The 14,291-nt window shown below is 34.5% G+C and overlaps 1 long non-coding RNA gene and 1 pseudogene across 1 annotated transcript in view; one reads left to right on the top strand and one right to left on the bottom strand.

Annotated features, from left to right (window-relative positions):
• The window catches only part of LOC132541731 (uncharacterized), a 137,670-nt gene that overhangs the window by 38,008 nt on the left and 85,371 nt on the right, over window positions 1-14,291 (bottom strand). The gene's annotated exons all lie outside the window — the stretch shown is intronic.
• LOC132542188 (U2 spliceosomal RNA) lies at window positions 5,266-5,415 on the top strand (annotated as a pseudogene).

Raw genomic sequence — 14,291 nt, 5'->3', positions numbered from 1 at the left:
GCTTTATTTAATGTCACATTCTTCTTCACAGATATTTTCAAGTCATGAATATAATGTTCTTCCATTATTTAGGTATGCATTTCTAGAATTAAATAGCATTAACATCGGCAACACCTAGTACTGAAATAATATGGTTCTTGTATCCCAGCTGTCACTTAATTATGCATTGACTCTCATCATGTTTCTTTACATTTCACACTAATGTAGAATATACAATGATTCTATATTACTTCATTTAAGGCTTAAATCTATTTAGTAGATGATATTATTGATTCTATAGAGCTTTAGTAATTAATTCTCCATAACCTAGTAATTGGTTAAGAGTCAACTAGGATTTCTATAGTGATACTGAATCCATTCCTACTACAAAATAACAGTTCTAAGAGATAATTGGTGATGGATAAGAAGAAGATCAGGAGTTTTTCCAATACTACTGGAAAAGCTTGGGAATCCCCATCACAGGTTAAAATCTAGCTTTGTACATAACTTAGTGCAGGGGCAGGGTGTGTATATGAAGGAAGGGTGGCAAGATAAAAATAAAAATACATTTCCAGATTAGGAAGTCATTAGAATTTCATTTGCTAAACTACTTCATATAAATTATTTTCCTGAAGGCAAAGCTTTACTTTTTTTTCTGTACAGAATACTGTATGTTGGAATGTTTTTTAGTTCATTCCCTTAAATTACATATTATTTTTGTTTTTAAATTTTTAACAATTGTATATATCACTCGATTACTAAGCTAGCATAGAACATACAATAGAAAGATATTCAGTTCTGGGAGTTTTGTGGTAGTGCAGTGGGTTAAGCACAGGTGGCACAAAGTGCATGGACTGGCATAAGGATGCTGGCTCGAGCCCTCGGCTCCCCACCTTCAAGGGAGTCGCTTCACAGGCAGTGAAGCAGGTCTGCAGGTGTCTATCTTTCTTCCCCCTCTATGTCTTCCTTTCCTCTCTCTGTTTCTTTCTGTCCTATCCAACAATGATGACATCAATAATTACAACAAGGGCAACAAAAAGAAGTAAATAAATAAAAATTAAAAAAGAAAGATATTCAGTTCTATATCATTTGTTAATTTATACTGTGCAATTTGAGTCAATTTAAGTCCCAGGCTGAGGAATCTTCTTGGTTCTGTGTTAACAGAGGCACCTTAATAAAAATATAAAACCTTTTAGGTTTTCAGAAAGCAGATATATCATATACTGTCCAAAAGTGCCTTAAATCAACTATCAGCTTAGATTTTTATAATGTGCTATATCCTTTTGCACAGTAGAATGTTTTATGATCTAATATGGCAACTTTAACATTAAAATGTTGCTTTTGCTCTGGGATGTCTAAACTAGTAGAACGTGTTACTTCTCGCGGTATTTCAAAATGTGTGAGCTTAAGGGACTAAATTTTTAGTTTTGATTAATTGCTTGTGAGTCAAGTACTTTCAATTGCTTTCCTATAAGATAAAGTTTTATGTGTTTCAGTTTCACAAATAATTCATGAAGGCTTATAAATATGCATATTCTATCTTATGTAGCATAACGTTATTAATCAGCTTTTTTCCACAGTAGAGTAATAGATTAAATAAAATGGGATTTAGAACTAATAATGATTATAAACAAAAGGATTTACAGAAAATAACTTTTATCTCTTCTGTTTATTCTAGAAAATGCATTTGAGATGTCAGAAGATAAGGTTAATTCTCTAACATGTGATACATAATGTAATTAATTATTTCCCCAATAGCTTGTGTTAATGTGTATACATGATAGGACTAAAATAATTATGTGAGATGAAAAGAAAATGAACACATTTATTAAATATAATATTGTTTGTACGTCAACTTTTGTGTATGTAATATGGTACTATCTTTCAAAGCAACTGTTTCCACTATGAAATTAACAGATATTTACATTCCTAGTAAAAAGTATATGTTTGGAACTCAAAATTTTCTTTTCACAGTAAAGAATTAAGTCTGCCCTGACGCTTGTAACTGTAGCATAAAACTCTTATGATTAAATTTTAATAACTTTCATTATAAAAATATATAATTTATATGCCTACTCTCTTGCATTTTGCAGGGCTAGAGAATAAATCCAGGGTCAAGCACATGCTTGATAACACTGCTAAGCAGACACCCAAGCTATTTTTAAATTCTTTTTATTTTAGAGAGACGGGGAAAGACTGAGAAAGAAGAGACATCATAACACTATTTCACCATAATTGTAGCTCCTTTAATACTGTCTGCAGTACTTTTTTTTTTTAATTTATAAAAGGGAAGCATTGACAAAACCATAGGATAAGAGGGGTACAACTCCACACAGTTTTCACCACAAGATCTCTGTATCGCATCCCCTCCCCTTATAACTTTCCTATTCTTTATCCCTCTGGGAATATGGACCCAGGTCATTGTGGGATGCAGAAGGTGGAAGGTCTGGCTTCTGTAATTGCTTCCCCACTGAACATGGACATTGACAGGTCGATACATACTCCCCAGCCTGCATCTCTCTCTTTCCCTAGTAGGGTGGGGTTCTGGGGAAGTGGAGCTCCAGGACAAACTTCTGGGGTTGTCTGTCCAGGGAACTCTGGTCAGCATTATGCTAGCATCTGGAACCTGGTGGCTGAAAAGAGAGTTAACAAACAAATTGTTGATTAATCATTAACCTAAAGGCTGGAATAGTGCAGATGAAGAGTTGTGGGGGTCCTCCATTGTCTACAGTACTTCTATCTACCTTTGGTCTCAAACTCAGGACCTCATGTCTAGTAAACAAACTCTTCAAACTCTCCTATGCCTTTATTAGATATTCAGAGTTAAGCAGTAGCAAATTTGTTTTACTTATTTTGCTTGCTATCAGTCTTAGTTATATTAACTTAAGTACACATGATAATATATTAAATGATGTGTTCAACAGCATTATCATATTACATTTTAACTATCTAGAAATTATAAAATTAATATATTTTTGAACTGATAATCATATGAAGTTTATTTTACTTATATTGGTGAGTCTACTATCTTATTTGAAGAACACTCCATTAATATCGTCTATTTTGGCATAGGATAATGAAGTTGTGTTATTTAGAAGAAAACCCAATGATAGTTAATTCATTAGAAATGTTTCCGACTGGAATTGGTCATGTATGTAGTTCAGTGTTAGAGTCATGCTTTACACATATGAGGTCTTTGGTTTGATTTCTTATGCTGCAGAGAGGGGGAAAAGAGAGGGAGAACTATTGTGCTACTAATTGGTTAAAATAGAATTATGCAGTTCTGAACTATGTCCTATGTATGTCTTTCACTTATGGTGGAAACTTAACAACAAATACCAGCTATTTGGGCTTTCTACTTATTTATAGTAGGCAAAGGAAAATTTCTCAGTATATAACCTCTCTGCCTGAAATGCTTATAAGATGTTTGAAGCAGAATTGCTGTCTGAGGATTTCATAAGGCTAAAACTCTCAGGATTCTTCAAAGAGTAAGATAAATAGAAGCATATAAATATTGTTTACCTAACTAGTGAAATAAGGACTCTTTGAGATAAATACATGGACAGATTCCTTTTACTTTTTCTCTTCTTCCTTCCCTTTCAATTATTCTTTTGTAATTTTCTCAAAAACTATCAAAGGATTGTACATGAAACGTTTTGCTTAATAAAGGTCTTTAGGAATTTTTAAACCATGATTTTTTTCCCTGAAATTCTCTAGAATTTTTCATGTACTAGATTGTAAATAATGGCTAAGCAAATTGCTACATTTTTAGAAAATTTAGAATTCATATAGCCTATATGTGAATTAAAAATAAAATGTAGTGGCTCCCTATACAATATGTACTCAAGTCCTATATAGGAATGGGGAAAAAAAGCATTGACAATTGGATTATTTAAAATATAAGAATAGGGGCTGGTGGTGCCATACATGGTTGAGTGCACAAGTTACAATGCACAGGGACCCAAGTTTGATCTTCTGTCCCTACCTGCAAGAGGAAAGCTTCAACAGTGGTGAAGCAGTGTTGCTGGTGTCTTTCTGTCAGAAATCACCTCTTGATTTCTGCTGTCTCTATCCAATAAATAAATGAAGATAATAAAAAAAATTAAAAATACAAGAATAGGGACCGCACAGTGGCACACTTGATTGAGGGCACATATTACAATGTGCAATTCCCAGTCCACACTGGCAGGTCTAAGCTTCACAAGTGGTGAAACAGTGCAGTAGGTGTCTCTCTTTCTCCTTTCCCTCTCAATTTGTTTCTGTCTATTCAAGATAAATTTAAAAATATTAAAAAATGTAAAGATGTACAGTAATATAGGGCTATCTTATTTTATTTTTTATTTAAAATTTTATTTATTTAAAATTTCATTTAAAAATTGTAGTAGCCAGTACTAAACTGAGAAATGTACAAAATCAGAAACCATGTTATTCTATTTGAAGAGAATAGCCATTATTAAATGCATACAACAGTAGAATTTTAGAACTAAAATAGAATTTAATGCTTATCTGATCCTTAATTCTGTTCCTTGAAATACAGGCTCTTCAGGGTTTGATTTTTCACTGTGAAAAAATATTTATGAAAGATAAAGTGTTTTTGTTTCCTTTAAAATTCATGATTATTCAGCATACCCAACTTGCTCATAAGCATTGTAAATTAGCAGAGTTTGTTGAGCTTGGCCAGATCTCTTATCTATTTATGATAGATTTGTCTCCCATGGAACATTATTATTATTATTTTAAATATTTATTTTATTTATTTATTCCCTTTTGTTGCCCTTGTTGTTTTATTGTTGTAGTTATTATTGTTGTTGTCGTTGTTAGATAGGACAGAGAGAAATAGAGAGAGGAGGGGAAGACAGAGAGGAGGAGAGAAAGATAGACATCTGCAGACCTGCTTCACCGCCTGTGAAGCGACTCCCCTGCAGGTGGGGAGCCGGGGTTGGAACCGGGATTCTTATGCTGGTCCTTGTGCTTTGCGCCACCTGTGCTTAACCCGCTGCGCTACAGCCCGACTCCCGGAACATTATTTTTAACACTGATCAAGTCTAAATTTTCCTTTTCCTATTTTTTTTCTTTTAGTTTTTTTTTAACATTTCCTATTATTGAAAGTTACCTCATTTTTTCTAGGCAATGTGGCTAACATACTGAGTTGATAATATCTTGATCAATATAGTCTGGGTTTCCTTCAGGTTGACTAAACTTTACCTAGATTTCTTTCAAACTGAAGGACAGTGACCTCTCTTAGTATATTTACTTTAGATGATTTGTAATTGTAAATCTTTTATCATTGCTTCTCAGTCTTTTGACTAAGATCAAGAGTAGTATCTATTATCATTTAACAATTCTTTCTCTCCTTTAATATGTAAACTTCTCCCAGCTTCTTGCTAGTTTTATAACCTATAACTCTCTCTAGGCCCTAAGAGTCTAGGAACCCCCTCAAAGTATAACCAAGGAGATGTTATCCTTTATCTCTCAGTCCAATTTTGATAAGGGCTGATTAATTAGGCTTGTCCTCTTTTTTTTCTCTAGTTCACCAGAATTTGATTTGTTATGATTTATCTTTTTGCTTTGGTTTCAGTGAAGCTAAGTTGAAACTCCTTATTGTGATGATCTCACTCTTCCCCACCCCTATTTAATAAGGTGATCAAATAATTGGTATGCATTGAACTTGACCAATGATTTTTTGACAATTCTTAGGTTTTATAAAAGTGTACACAGCCATAAAGAGACAGTAATACTCCTGAATACCAATTATTTGATTGCCTTATTATATAGGTTAGTGTGCACAGTATATCAACTTGCTAGGAAACAAACAATGAAGATGACAGTATAATATCTATAATGTCTTTGAGTTGCTCTATTTATTCATTTCCTATGGTGAGTACCTTAGAGAGAAATAGCAGAAGTGCGTACATACCACATGTACCACCTGGATGTTTTGTTCACATAATTGCATTCATTAGAACTATTTTAAAATTCAGTATTAGATTTTATCATGACTTTTATATTAGAGAAAGGTTTCATTTTGTTTCTTAGTAGATAGTTTGTTGTGAACAGAAACAATTTTAAAGTAATTCTCTAATTAAAATCAGAAAAAACCCTGGAGGCACACATTCATACATAGGATTTCAATAAATGCTTTTCTTCAAGTTTTGTGCAGTTATTTCCTTTTTATAATCTAATTTGTGTTGGACTATCCACTCAGATTCTTTCTCTCTAAATCAAAGTTTAATTGTGATGCTGTGTTTGGAGAATTCTAGAAATTTTCATATGAAAAACTTCAATGTTTTTTTCCACTTTTACTGAAAAGTAATTGGCATACATAACTATCTAAATTAAAGACATACAGTGTAATGGTTTGATATATACACACAGTGAATGATTGGCACAGTAAGTTTAACTAATTGGATTTTTTTCATTGTGTTATAACTTGTGCAGACAAGAAAACTAAGAATCATTAGGTACTTATATAAATCACAGACTAATATAAAATAATTGTAGTTAATACAATTCATTGTATTTTACTTTCATCACTTTGTGATGTTGGTAATTTCACTTGATTTTTAAAAAAACTAAATTTCAGGAGTTTGCCAATTTATTGAGGAAAAATTAGAAATTGGATTTCTCCTTCTATTACAATATATTTAAAAGCAGAGTAAACATTATGTGATATTTCAGTATCTGATTATTATACTTACTAAACTATGGCTAACTTTATACTTTATATTTGATGGGGCATTAAAATATTTACTGTTTGGAAGATAGAACATAAGTATTTTCACTTGGTACTTGAGTATTCATAGAATTGAATTATCTAGGCTTATTTACTCACTGAAATTCAACACCATTCACTTAAACTTTTGCTACAACTTAATGTTTTTAATATAACTAACATATTCTTGTAATGTATGGGAAAAATAAATTGGGAATGGAAAACTTTTGACTTGTGAGTAGGGAATGAGTTTATATTTCCTGTGGTTTCATGCTCCAGGATAAACAGATTTATAAATACAAAATGAGGGAGCCAGGCGTTGGCACACCAGGTTGAGTGCACATAATACTAAGGGCCAGGACCAGCCAGGATTTGGGTTTGAGCCCCTAGCTCCCCATCTGCCCAGGGTGGGGGTTGGGGGCTTCACAAGTGGTGAATCAGATCTGCAGGGGTCTATCTTTCTCTCTGCCTCTCTGCCCCCTTCTCAATTTCTCTGTCTTATTCCCCCCCCCCAAAAAAAATGGCCGCTGGTATCGGTAGACCTGTACTGCCAGTAGTGAGGCCCAGCTATAACCCTGGGGGCAGCAAACAAACAACAGAACATGAGAGAGAATTCTGTTCTTGGCCACTGCAAAGCAAAAGAAATGGAAATAGTTTAATATTACAACGAAACTGTCCACCCACTCTGTCATGCAAGTGACCTAGTTTTGAGCCCCATCCCCCACCACAATGGATGAAGCTTCAGTACTGTAGTTATCTTTCCCTCACTCTTTTTTATCTGAAAATGTCAGTCTAGAGTAGTAAGACTCGAAGTACAATAACAGCAACAACAAGAGGAAAAGTGTTACAATGAGGGAGAAAATGGAATGACAGGCATCATAGGACTGGTTTCTGACAGGATAGAAATCAGCGAAGAAATGCGTAAGATTACTTCCCTACATTCTGAATAGAGGAACTTTCTAGATTCAAGCAGAGATATGAGGTTACAAGAATATTAGGGTTTTTCTGATTTGTGGACACACTATCAAAACTGATTCTGGCAGAGTTGAATTTGCAGATACTATTCCAAATTTTGTAAGAGACCACCAGAATCATTACCACTTTGTCCTTTTTTTGAAAGATCCTAGTTGCTGTCAACTAACTAACTATAGCTAAATTTTGGCTTTTTTGTTTCTAAGATTAGTAATTTTACTAAATTGTGGCCAGTAATAGAGTGGAACTTATATTCTTATGGAACTCATATGGAAGACTTTCTGTGCCTTCATTTTTCTGGCTATTTGGAATGCCAATATATTTTCAGAAGCATTTAGAGAAATGCAAATAAATATCACTTCAATCCTGTGATGTCATACAACAGAAAGAACAATAACAAAATAACAAAATAATGTCATACAACAAAATAATGTCATACAACAGAAAGAACAATAACAAAAAAAATGCTGAAGAGGTTGCAGGGGTAGAAGAACCCTCTTGCATTAATGGTAGGAATGAAAATTTGTCTAAACCCAATGGAGAACAGACTGGATAACTCCCAGAAGGCTAGAAATGGACCTCCATTTATATGACTCTGCAATTCCTCTTCTGGAGATATATTTTAAGGAACCAAACACCCTCATCCAAAAAATAAATCTCTGTATATCTATCTTCATAGAAGCATAATTTGTAATAGACAAAACCTAAAGCAACCTAGATGTTCAACAGCAAATAAGTGGCTGAGAAAACTGTGGTATATATACACAATATAAGACCATTCAGCTATTGAGAATAATGAATTCACCTTCTTCAACTTATCTTGGGTGGAGTTTGAAAGAATCATGTTAAGTGAGATAAGCCAAAAAGAGAAGGATGAACATGGGATGATCTCACTCATAAATAGTAGTTGAAAAATAGGAACAGAAAAGGGAAACACATGGTAGAAATTGAGCTGGATTTGGCGGGGGGGGGGGGGGGTAGAGAGTGGGTTTCAGTTCCTGGTGTATGATGGTGAAGAACCTAGGCTGGCAGTAAGGGTGTTTTGCAGATAAATGAGTGGGTTTTTTGTTTGTTTGTTTATTTGTTTTGCTTCCAGGGTTATTGCTGGGGCTCAGTGCCTACACCATGAATCCAGTGCTCCTGGAGTCAGTTTCTCCCCCCCCCCCTTTTGTTGCCCTTGTTGTTTTATCATTGTTGTGACTATTATTGTTGTTATTGATGTCATTGCTGTTGGATAGGACAGAAAGAAATGGAGATAGGAGGAGAAGACAGAGAGGGGGAGAGAAAGATAAAGCTACACCCTGCAGGTGGGTAGCCAGGGAGTTTGAACCAGGATCCTTACTCTTGTCCTTGAGATTTGCGCCATATGTGCTTAACCTACTGTGCTACTGCTGACCCCCCAAAATGAGAAATTTTACACATGTATCAACAACTATATTTACTATAGCCTATTAACCCCCCCCAACAACAACAACAACAACAACAAAAAACAGAAAAAATTCCAGAAGGGAATTAAGAGAAAGAGGGAGAGCATATTTTCAGGCCAAAATAGGCTAGTATGAACTTAAGTACACTGGTTGTATTTTCCAACAGATTTCTATACTTGTTTATATGTATTTTCATATTCAGCAAATTATTGACTCCTATTTCTCTCTAAAATATTGTTTTAAAGTATATTTCTTTAATTTTGAAGTTTATCCACAAAGACTTATTTTAATGGGAGTTTGTTTTGTGTGGTCTCCGTAATTACTTCATGAAGTCACTCTTCTCTCTGCTCATTTTTTCTTGAAGGTGTCACTAGCTAGGTATAAGCTTTTAGGTTGTTATTTTCTTCTAGTCCTTTAAACTTGTTATTCTTTTAGATTTTCCCTTTGGATAAATTTCATGTCTTTATAAAATCCTATATCACTCTTTCTATAAAGAATATGTGCTTTTGGGACCAGAAGGTGGTACACCTGGTTAAGTGCACACATGACAATGTGAAAGGGCCTAGGTGCAAGCCCCTGGTCCCCACCTGCGGGTGGAAAGCTTCACTAGTGGTGAAGCAGGGCTACTGGTGTCTCTCTGTCTCTTTCCCTCCCATTTTTTCAATTTCTCTCTTTATCTACCCAATAAAGATAAAAATATTTTTTAAAAAGAATATGTGCTTTTCTATAATTGCCTTAAAATTCTACTTTATTGTTGTTATTATTGATCTTCTCTGATGTGCTTATCAGTTGATTTGCTCTTATACATCTCACTGGCTATTTATTGCATTTCCTGAATCTGGAAATTCATATTTTTATTAATTCCAGAAAGTTCTCAACCATTGCCTCTTCAAAAATTTCACTTCTTCATTCTTCACTTATTTCATTATAATATCTATAAGTAGATAGACATGGAGATAGATCTTCCCCACTCAGTCTTCTATGTCTTTTAATCCTCACATGAATTATGACACTTCATTGTGTCTCTAGACTGCTTTTGGGTAATACCTGTCTCCTAGTTATCTGATACTCTCTTTAGCTCTGTTATTCAATTCCTATTCTATGTTTGTATATGGGTATAGATGTATGGTGAGCATATATGTGTGCTTATATGTGTGTTTTCATTTCAGCATTAATGTCTTTCTTATAAGAAAATTCTATTTTGGCTCTGCATTATATCTGGCTGGTTATTATCTTTTTCTATTTATTTGCCATCAGTACTCAAATTCTTATGAAACTTTCCCTCTGTAGGTGAGGACCAGGAACTTGAGCCTGGGTTCTCACACATGATTTTTCTACCAGGTGCACTACTGTCTGACCCCAATCTTGTGTTTTTTTTAATGTGCATTCGATTCATTTACTTCTATAAAATTGATACATTGCCTGTGTAATTGTATCTTATAATTCCTGGTTGTCCCTTTTAAAAACTGTTTTGTATCTACAAATTCTCCTCTGTGATCTGTTTTCTGAATGCCTGTTAACTTGTTTATTGTGATATCTATCATATTTTGTCAGTGTTCATATTTGGAATCATAATAACTTAGATTGACTATGCAGGAACACAGAACAAATTTGTACTTACCTTGCAAATGTTCTGAACTAGTATGACTATGAAAGTTCCCTAAATAATTTTCTCATCTTCTAGTTCCTGAACTGTACACTTTGTATAAATGCAAATAGCAAAGCTATATGAAAGCAGGATGTAATTATGAACTCTGAAAAAGCAAGCAAGCAAACAAACAACCTTTACTTTCTTCAAAACCCAAAATTCTCCCTTTGCTAGTAGATAAATTATTTTTCAGGTCTACCTTTTGACTTAGAGTTACTACCACTTATGTTTTTTCCTTATAAAAGCAGTTTCTAGTTTATGGGTCCTAGCTTCAAGTCTCCTTTCAAATCTTATTTCCAATTCCAACATGAAATCAGTAAAAATGAAAACTTTTAAGAATCAGAATATATCCACAAGGCAGCCTGTGGCTTTATTCTTGCTACCTATATTTTACATGAGCTTCCCTTAATTCTAGGCAAGTGCAACTTTGCATTTAAATGAAGGCTTCCTAAGTATATTGGTAATTATAGCCACATTATTTTCTAGGACACAAACATTTTCTTTCTTCTGAAGCCCTGCTTCATCACTCATGAAGCTTCCCCCCTCCAGGTGGGGACCAGAGGCTTGAACCTGGGTCTTTCTATGCACGTTGCAATGTGAGCACTTAATCAGGTGTGCCACTGCCTCATCCCGACACAGACATTTTCTATTTGCCAGCCCAAGAGTGGGTTATAGAACTCATTTTTGGTGTCACCCTGAACACTAATAAAAATATGTGAAACTTGAAATATGTTTTCACAACTTTCAGTTTATTGATATTTTCCATGAAGTTGATAGAAAACTGAAAAGTTTCTCTAGAACCCCTAACAAATATCTAAAACATAATTCTAGCATCTCTTCTATCAGAGAGATCAATATAAATCCACATTCTCTTCTTCATTCACTCTCTTGTAATAGTGAGCCTGCCATCTCCAGAAATACTGCTATATTCTGTGAAGTTAGGCACACTGCACAATGTGGTGAAAGGGTACAGAAGGTGTGTATTACCTGGGTAAAGTTCATGTCTGCCTAACTTGCTTGCTTCTTTCATGGTCCTGTTCCCCCAGCCAACTCTGTTCATTTATTCTCTGTAAACCTGGTGACAGAAATTGACAAAAATTTGAAAACCAACCATCTGCATCCAACCGAGTAATGAAGCAATATCTGTCCTGGCAGGAAAACTAGAATGTGTGAGAAACTTAAAAAAAAAAAAAGCCATTTTTGGAAATTGTCACTGAGTATACTAACAGACCTAAGTTAATTATCTTTGGTCAATGCTTTGTACTCTTTTGTGCCTAACAAGACCTTTGAATCTGTATTTTAAAAATAATTTGAAACCATAGTTTTCTAAAACAGTCCTGGGTCACCAGCCTTTCTTATTCTTAGAAACAATTTCAGGTGACTGAAGCTAACTATTAAGAAACATACTTTGACAAAGAGAAGAGCAAGTTAACGTTTTTGATGATTTAGTTTGTGCTTTCATTCTTTTAAGGTTTTTTAGTACTTTGCCTTAATAATTCTCATTACATGATCAGAGGCTATGCTTTCTTATCCTATTATAAGTTGGTAAAGTGAAAATCCAAGACATTAAGTAATTTTCTATGGCCCCACACTTTATATCTGAGATTTTTAATTCTCAGGTAAAAATAGTATGTGTCATGTAGATTTCTATTTGCTGGTTTATAAATCTTTTTTATGAAAAATTGTTCTTGTATGGACAATATTTCTGCATTTTCTTAATCAGAATAATATATAACTACATGGAAAGTGCACATACATTGATTTTTGTATTTTATTTTTGTAGCTTGCTGCTTTACTGTATTTACCCAACAGTTTACAGGATTTTTCTGCTGGATTCTTTTGGGTTTTCTGTATACATTATTATATGATCTGCGAATAGCAACAACTTTACTTCTCCAGTCTTTCTCTTTTTTTCCTCTTCATTTATTTTTATTGGGAGGCTGATGGTTTACAGTAAAGTTATTGGCATATGGAATTATTTCTCAATTCATATAAGTGATTGTGAAAGTTGTGGTATATATACACAGTTGAATACTACTTAGCTTTTAAGAATGATGAAGTCATCTTTTTATCTCATCTTGGATGGAGCTTGAAGGAATCATGTTAAGTGAGATAAGCCATAAAGAGAAGGATTAATATGGGATGATCTCATTCATGAATAGTCTATATATAAAATGGAGATATTGACAATACAATAGGATAAGAGAGGTATAATTCCAAATAATTCCCACCACCAGAACTCCCTAACTCATCCCCCCTTGGAAGCTTTCCTATACTATTTTTTTAATATTTATTTATTTATTTGCTTTGTTGTTTTATTGTTGTAGTTACTACTGATGCTGTCATTGTTGTATAGGACAGAGAGAAATGGAGAGAGGAGGAGAAGACAGAGAGGGGGAGAGCAAGATAGACACCTGCAGACCTGCTTCACCACCTGCGAAGCGACTCTCCTGCAGGTGGGGAGCTGGGGGGCTTGAACCAGGATCCTTATGCCCGTCCCTGTGCTTTGTGCCACCTGCACTTAACCCGCTGCACTACCGCCCGACTCCCTCCTATTCTATTTTTATTCCTTCCTCTTGCCCATTTGTTTATTGTGATATCTATCATATTTTGCCAGTTTATATTAATTATCTGAATAACCATATATATATGTATATATATATATATTAACTATGCAGGAGTATAGAGAGAATTTTCATTTACTTTGCCAGTGTTCTGAACTTGTATGATTATGAAAGTCCCCTAAATTATTTTCCCATCTTGTAGTTTCCTGAAGTCCACATTTAGTGTCAGTACAAACACCAAAGCTATATAAGAGCAAGGTTGTAATTATGAACACTCAAAAAACAAACAAGCAAAGAATCTTTACTTTCTCAAAAATCCTGTAACTAAGAACTGAACCTGAGCTGAGAGACAGAGAGAGAAAGAGAGAGAGAGCGAGAGAGAGAGAGAAGACAAAGCACTACTCTGGTAGTACCAGTGATCAATCTGGGAACATTAAGATACTAAAGTCTAAAGCTCTACTAGTTGAGCCACTGCATACTCTAGTATACATCATCTACATACTCTCATGTATACTCACTGCATTTCATATATACTCTTATATATACTTTAGTATATATATATATATACATCATATATACTCTTTTTTTTCCTTTTCTCTTTTTTTAATTATACCTTTTATTTATTTATGTGTTCCCTTTTGTTGCCCTTATTGTTTTATTATTGTAGTTATTGATGTCATTGTTGGATAGGGCACAGAGAAATGGAGAGAGGAGGGGAAGATGGGGGGGCAGAGAAAGATAGACACTTACAGACTTGCTTCACAGCTTGTGAAGCGACTCCCCTGCAGGTGGAGAGCCGGGGGCTCGAACAGAGATCCTTAAGCTGGTCCTTGCACTTTGCACCATGTGCATTTAACCCATATATACTCTTACATACACTTTTTTGTTTCTTTCCTCCAGGGTTATCACTGGGGCTCTATACCAGCACTATGAATCCACTGGTCCAGGTGGCCATTTTTCCCCCCCATTTTATTGGATAGGACAGAGAA

Source organism: Erinaceus europaeus, chromosome 12 (genome assembly GCF_950295315.1).
Source record: "Erinaceus europaeus chromosome 12, mEriEur2.1, whole genome shotgun sequence".
Lineage (NCBI taxonomy): Eukaryota > Metazoa > Chordata > Mammalia > Eulipotyphla > Erinaceidae > Erinaceus > Erinaceus europaeus.
This window is presented reverse-complemented; position numbering and strand designations above follow the sequence as displayed.